At 45.7% G+C, this 6,000-nt stretch overlaps 1 pseudogene; it reads right to left on the bottom strand.

The window, feature by feature from the left end:
* Positions 1 to 780: 780 nt before the first annotated feature.
* Positions 781 to 6,000, bottom strand: part of LOC134369040 (F-box-like/WD repeat-containing protein TBL1X) — a 28,437-nt pseudogene continuing 23,217 nt past the window's right edge.

Genomic DNA, 6,000 nt, shown 5'->3' with positions numbered 1-6,000 from the left:
CAGGGCGCGTGGAACGCGGGCATCCTGCTCCCTGAGGGGTGATGTCCCTCGCTCTGATGGGGAAGACGTAATCTTGAAGGGTGAGGGCTATCGGCCTGCGGAGGTCCTGCTCCCTGTGGCGTGAGGTCGCACGGTCCGTTGGGGACGACATGTTCTTAAAGTGTGAAGGCACTCGGTCCGCGGGGACGGATCTGGTCCGTGAAGTGTGAGGGCTCCAAATCTTATATGTGTCCTGGTGAGGGCGCGCGGCCCACGGTCCGGACCTGCGCCTTTCGAAGTGAGGTCTCTAGGCCTTACAAGTAGGTGTCCAGGTGAGGCGTGAGTCCCTACCGCCTAGGGACCTGCTCAGTGCAGAGGCAGGGCGTGCTTCCCGCGGTAGACGAGCATACTCCATTCGGAAGGAGGTCATACGACCCGCGGGAGTCTTGTTCCCTGTGAAGTGAGATGATGTGACACTCGCGGGAACGTGGGCCAAGCGTACGGTGTGAGGGTTCACGGCCCTTGGTGAGACGTTCTCAGTGCGCTATAACGGTATAAGGCCAGCGCGAGGAACTGCTGCGCCGTGTTGGGTGAGGGCATTCCACTGGCTTCTGGGACCTGCTGCGTCAGGGCTAAAGGCGTGGGACCCGCGTTGGTGACATCACGTGATCCTCGCGGGGACATGCTCCGTGCGTCCAGGGTGAGGACATGCAGCTGGTTGGGAGACATGTTTCGTGCTTTTGAAGACTACAGACTTTATCGGTGTCTGCTTGAAGTGCGCATTCCACAGAAGGGAACTGCTCAGTTTAGACTGAGGTCGCACGTCCCGCGGTGTGGGATCATACTCCATTCGGGTTCAGAGCACACGGCCCGCGTGGGTCCTGCTCCCTGTGGGGTGGGGGCCTGCGGTCCACTGTCGGTGACCTGCTCTTGAGGGGTGTGGGCCCGCGTTCTGCGAGAGTGGGGAGGTGGTGATGTTCCCCTGCCGTGTGATGGTGCGAGGCCCACTGTGGGTACGTGCTCCATGAAGAGCATGGCTTGCGTGTCGCCGGGCACGGCATTAGCTTCTTTTGGTTGGAGGGTGCGCGGCCCTCGGGAGTTCCTGCTTTGTGTGGGATAAGAGCGTGTTTGCCAAGTCAGGGTGACCTGCTCCGTGTGGGGCGAGAGCTCCAGACCTTATCCGTGTCAGGGTGTGGGCGTACGCCTCGCAGAGGTCCTGCTTGGTGCATAGTGAGGGCGCGCACCCCGCTGGGGGCCGTGCTTTGTGTGGGCTGAATGCTCCAGACTGTACTGGTGTCCCTGTTAGGGCTCTCAGTCGCGGGTTGGGCGGGATATCTGAGCACAGATAAAGGGGGTCATCCAGGAGTGCTTTCCTAGGGTATTCTGCAAATACTATGGTCGGTAAAATTCGTGTCCGAGGGACGTTGGTTTTAAAAATTCAGTTTATGGTGTCTGGCGTTTGCTTACTCGGAAAACTTCACTGCAGTTAAGCAAAGTGCAAAAAAATGTATTGGATCTCTACGTAACCCAACAGGTGGTGTGTGTATTCTTTTCTGTTTTGCACCATATATTTTGTCTCGCGTGTTTTTAAATCTGAAACCTGAAATCCTTCCCCAGCCCCGGTTTTTCAGGTTTGGATTTTACACCACAGGTGCGCAAGCTGCTCTCCACGTCGGAATCCAGCTTGCTGCTCATTTCCTATGGCCCATGAGCTAAGAGTGGGTGTACATCTTTAAATGTTTTTTTTTTTTTTTAAATCGAAAGAGGAATAGTATAAGTTGCCATGTGACTGTCACATGACGTTTAATTGTCAGTGCCCATGAGTAAAGTTGATGGGAACGCAGCTATGCTGTGCGTTTGTGTGTTGTCTAGGGCTGCCTTTGCCCTGCAAATGCAAAGTTACGTTCTGGACAGACAAAGCCAGAAATATTTACTATCTGGCCCTTTACAGAACAAGTTTGCCAACATCTGCTTTAAATTATAGGATGACACTTTTTACAGACATCTAAGCTAGATTTTGCCATTTTGTTTAACTTTTTATGTTGGAAAATTTCCAGCATATGTGAATGTAGTAAATGATATATAAATGAATAAAATAAATTCCTCTTACCCTTCATTCAGCTCATCTACACACCCCCTCATCCTCCTCACTGGATTAATTTTAAGCAAATTCCAGAACTTTTATCATTTCATCCGTACAGATTCCAGTGTACAGTTCTAGAAGACAAAGACTCTTAAACATATATAACCTTAATATCATTATCACTTTAAAATGATTAAAACCAATTCTTTAATGTCATCAGTGTATGTTTAGTTGTATCGTAAGTGTTTTTGTTGTTTTTTGTTTTTGTTTTGTACAATAGATTTCTTTGAATCGGGTCAAAATACTGTCCACACTGGCAATTGGGTGATAGGGGCTGACCATTTTGGAATCATGTATCTGCAGAATGTTTGTCCTTGAAGGCGGTTAGGTATTTGCTAACTGCCCTCCATACCCCACCTTGTGCAAGTTTCTGGGCACAGGGCTGTGTGTCTAGGGCCCATCTATTCTGTCCCCTTACCCACATTGCCAAAAACGTGACTGAAGGCGCTCAAGAAACTTGACTTCAAATAAATGCATTGCAACCTCAAGTTACTTTATCAGACTTGAGGAATAAGACAGGGAAGCAATATTTCCTTTTTATTTGGCGTAAAATCACTTGCGTGCAGGCTAATTCAATCAAAACTGCTTTTCTTCCTGATTCTACTAAGTCGTTTTGGAAAAGCATCTTAATAGTAACTTAGTTTCTATAACTTGAATATCTGGAAGTAAATGTGTACCCAGACATCTTTTGAGGGTTAGTGAATTATTATGCGTACATCCTTTAGCCTTAGAAAGGGTGGTGGATAGTGTTTTGAGGAAATGAGGAGAAAGCAGAAGTCAGAAGAAAGCTGGTGACCTGTCCCCTTACAGAAAAATAAGAAATACGATGCCTACCTCATTGGGCTTTTATTGAGCTCAAAGGAGTGCTATGTGCCAAAAATTACGTACAGAAGAAAGGCATTATTTTTATTAGCAGTGGCTTGATAATGAGAAATAGTATGTCTTAGTGTCCCCAGTTCTCCTTTAGTAGTGTATTACATAGTGTATGTTTAAACAAAGGGTATTGTATTACCTAATGAAAAAACCATAATATGTACCGTAAGTGTGTGCGCTGTTTTAAGTAGCATTAGATATTTGGGTCTAATAACAAGGGAAACTCACAAATAACAAATGTAAAAAGCAAATTATTGAGAGCTAATTTGTGAAAATCTTAAATGTATTTTTTTTAAAAGAATGAAGGATTTATATATTCAAACTTCCAAACTGTGCTTTATGAATAATTCATTTTCAAATGAGGTATAATTAACATGGACATTAAAATTGCAGCTGAGAAATACAGATTGCTCTTCACAACATCACGTTGCAATGCCAAGCAAACAATATAAAAAAATATATATATATAGGGATGAGACTGTAGCCAAAGATGGTTCAATTTGAAATCAAAGTGCATGGGATTGCCTTGCTATCATAAGAGTTATTTCCTGAGTAATGCAGTATATTTTCTTTCTCTCTCTCTGCACACTCCAATATGTGTAGATTTTTCTAACTTCCTTCAATTCCCTTCTCTTCCCTTCCATCCTCTCCCCTCCCCTTCCCCTCTCTTCCTCCCTTCCTTTCTATCATCTATCTCTATGTGTCATGCTTATCTTCTATCTATCATATCTACCTAGCTTCCTTACTATCATATCTGTTGTCTGTCTGTCTGTCTGTCTGTTAATCTATCTGTCTGTCTGTCTGTCTGTCTATATCTATATCTGTCCATCTATCTATCTGTTATCTGTACAAAGCAACTAAAGTCAGCTTTAGATTTGAATTAGAATCAGACACCAAGCATCATTTAATTCTCACGTAGGTATCATAATACGTTCTTCGGTGTTGTTCGGACTCCCAGATTTCGTTGAGAACATCTCCGATGTGAACGGAACAGACATCTGGCCTGCCTCTTTCTGCATGGGGAGTGCGGTAGGTGCGCCCACCTTTGTTCCCCTCTCCACCCTACTTGCGTTCTTGTCACACTGCTGTCCTCGAAGTGCAGCCCCAGCAGCCCCTGGGCATCTGCTAGAAATGCAAAGTCTCAGGCCATGCCCCAGACCTACTGATCAGGAACTCTGACACGAGCCCTGCCAGGTCTATGTTTTAATAAACCCTCCAGAGGATGCTAATACACACGCAAGTGTGGCTTCTCCACCCGCAGCCCTGGAAGCACAAGTGTGTGCCCTTACCATACTTACCCTAAACGGAGCCACAAGCACACAACAATATTATCAATTAAGTTAAGGAAATATATTTAAATATACATAATGGTAACATATAAATATTTTATATTTAACTTATATCATACAAACATTTAATATTCAAACATATTATGTTACATATAATAATAACATATACTAAACATATTCATGGTTTATAAACCATGAAATAAATAAATATGTATAATACACATGCACACGTTATGCTCTGTTCACCAAGTGGATGCTCAAGGGAGTGATGTAAAGCTTACGCAGGTGGTGCTGATTCTCTGTCCTGGAGCAGAATTGCCCGCTTCCTTCCTTCCCTTCCATGGCCTCCTGATGAAGCATCTGTCTCAGCCCCCAACGGCAAGGCTTACTGATCTTCCAACACCCTGAGCCCCCTTCCATCCCCTTGTATTTGGAACGACTTTCTGAGTCTTTTCTGCCTGAATTCATTCTTTCCCAGAGAAAAAGCTTCTACTTCCTAGCCCCTAGAACCCTCATGGCAGTTTAAACTGCACTTCTTAGAGCCTTGTCTACTGTGTCTGCAAGTGTGCCAGAAAGTGGGTTTGTCAGTCAGGTCCAGCTGAGCAGACAGAGGATAGAGGCCACAGCCTGCCCTCAGTTCCAGACCTACGCCAAATGTGTGCCAGGAGCCGTCCTGTGTTGCCTGTCATCTCACGGCTGGGCTGGACATCTCATGCCTGTCTGAGGGAGCTTTGATGCTGGGCTCTTCCTGGTTGCAGATGTGGATCCAGCTGCTGTACAGCGCCTGCTTCTGGTGGCTGTTCTGCTACGCAGTGGATGCCTACCTGGTGATATGGAGATGGGCAGGACTGAGGAATGTGCTGCCAGAATGAGCTGGGATTTCTGCCCTAGTTCCATCTCATGAGGGAAGTGTGGAGCTACCACCGAGCATTTGAAAGTGTTAAGGCAGGTGCCCTCAGTCAAACTATCATTTGTCCCCTCCACCCAGAAATATCTAGGATAGCTCATTTGTGTCAGAGGCCAAAGGCAGATTCAAAATATTGAGGAGTTCAAAACCTTGAAAATAAGTAATTCAAGAATTTAAATATTTGGTACTGAAGAAATACTAAGAAACGATTAGTGCAAATATAAGCAATTTGTGATTGTATATAAAGGTCGGAGGAAAAACATTCTTCTGATAATATATTGACACTTTATGCTAAACACAGAATTGAGACACTGGAGTTTCAGGTGGCTGTCAGGAGGGGATCACACAGTGGCTAATAAGTTGGGCACTGGTGGCTTTGAACTCCTGCCCAAGTGCTCGGTAGCTGTGTGACTGTTGGCAAATTGCTTAACCTCTCTAGACCTCTGTTTTCTCAGCTGTTAAATGGTACCCACCTCATAAGGCCACTGGCAGGAGCAAGTAAATGCAGTGAAATATGTACATGGACAGTGCCTGGCACGTAGTAGGCTCTCCGTAGGAGTCGCTGCTACTGTAGCTGGGATGTGAATGTGTGTTGAGGAAACAGCAACACACAAGAGAACTTGTGTGACAGACATGCTGGACGCAGAAGGGCAGGGCGAGCATCCAGGTCTTCTGGCTCCAAGTCCAGTAAGCATTTGTCCCCCACCAAGTTCAGGGTCTGCTCGAATCAGGGCCCCTTTGGATGGAGCCCCTGCGTGCTTTCTAGCAACAATTTTACAAAGTTCACACGTTAAAAAGGGTAAAATCCA

This window comes from Cynocephalus volans, unplaced genomic scaffold (genome assembly GCF_027409185.1).
Source record: "Cynocephalus volans isolate mCynVol1 unplaced genomic scaffold, mCynVol1.pri scaffold_35, whole genome shotgun sequence".
Lineage (NCBI taxonomy): Eukaryota > Metazoa > Chordata > Mammalia > Dermoptera > Cynocephalidae > Cynocephalus > Cynocephalus volans.
This window is presented reverse-complemented; position numbering and strand designations above follow the sequence as displayed.